At 41.2% G+C, this 1,244-nt stretch overlaps 1 pseudogene; it reads left to right on the top strand.

The window, feature by feature from the left end:
* The first annotated feature begins 555 nt into the window (after positions 1 to 555).
* LOC114636961 lies at positions 556 to 798 on the top strand (annotated as a pseudogene).
* Positions 799 to 1,244: the final 446 nt, after the last annotated feature.

Below are 1,244 nucleotides of genomic sequence, written 5' to 3'. Positions count from 1 at the left end.
TAATGTGGTCACTTGAATGCCATGGTGCTCTCTGGTAAGTAGCACACACACCTGCGATGGGCTCCTGGGAGCGGTAGAGGAATACTTCTGTAGTCATTTCTGGTTTATGTAGATGACTGTCTGTTTTTCCTTCCCTAGTGGGATTATTTAAGACACCATGACCAACCTGAGCTGCCAGAACTTCTGTGTTACTGGAAGACTCTGTAAGGAACATTGTTGGTAGGAGTGATGTTTCCAGGTCCTTGCTTCAAAATTTGATCTGCCTGAAAAGGCATTTTGAAAATTCTTCCTTCCTACCTCTCCTTTCATATCACCTTTTCTCCAGGGTAGAGGGTGAAGTTGAAGGCACACTGGAAGCATACACATCTGTGCCTTTCTCACATTTGTTTGTTTGTTTGTTTGTTTGTTTGTTAAATGTGCATGGTACCAAAGGGACAATTTGAGTTAATTTTCTGTGATAGATTTTCTTTTTCAGGACTCTTTGCAAGGGTAGCTGGGGTGAATGTGCACCAAGGTAGCAGCTGTAGTAGCCGCACTTCCATCTCCGATTACACGATGTTGCCCTCGGCCAAAAACGCACTAAGCCGGCTCCAAGTTCGAAGCATTCAGCAAGCGGTGGCAAGGCAGAGCCATCAGAAGAGGACACCTAATTTCCATGATAAATATGGAAATGCTATATTAGCAGGTGGAGGCATCTTCTGTGCATCTACATGGACATATACAGCCACACAAATTGGAATAGAATGGAACCTGTCCCCTGTTGGCAGAGTCACCCCAAAGGAATGGAGAGATCAGTAGTCACATCAGCTGGTACAAGAATCAAGGAATTGTTTCCAAACTAACTCATAAGTGAATGCCAAGTCAAAGAACCATGTACTCATTAAACTATGGCAGACTGAAAAACTAATAAAGAAAGTACTTGAAACCTTCCAAAAAAATTTTTCTGTGATAGTCCAGTACAGTACTTTCTATCCTTCCTGTATCATGTTCTATATCATGTACATGTCTGTTAATGGGTGATATACAGCCCTGGAAACTATCCTATTGAGTTCTGCAGATATTATAGAATGAGCTAGTAAGAGTGCTAACAATCTTCTTTAAAAAAAAAAACAAACAAAAAACAAACGTCTCTTTGTTTTAAAAAAAATACATTTCATATGCTATCTACACATGCACACATGCATGTGGCGTGGCACACACACGGAAGTCAAAGTCAGTAGTCAGTTCTTTACTTGATGCCTGTC

This window comes from Grammomys surdaster, unplaced genomic scaffold (assembly GCF_004785775.1).
Source record: "Grammomys surdaster isolate TR1022 unplaced genomic scaffold, NIH_TR_1.0 125091, whole genome shotgun sequence".
NCBI lineage: Eukaryota > Metazoa > Chordata > Mammalia > Rodentia > Muridae > Grammomys > Grammomys surdaster.
The sequence above is the reverse complement of the archived record's forward strand: the minus strand, read 5'-3'. Positions and strand labels throughout refer to the sequence as shown.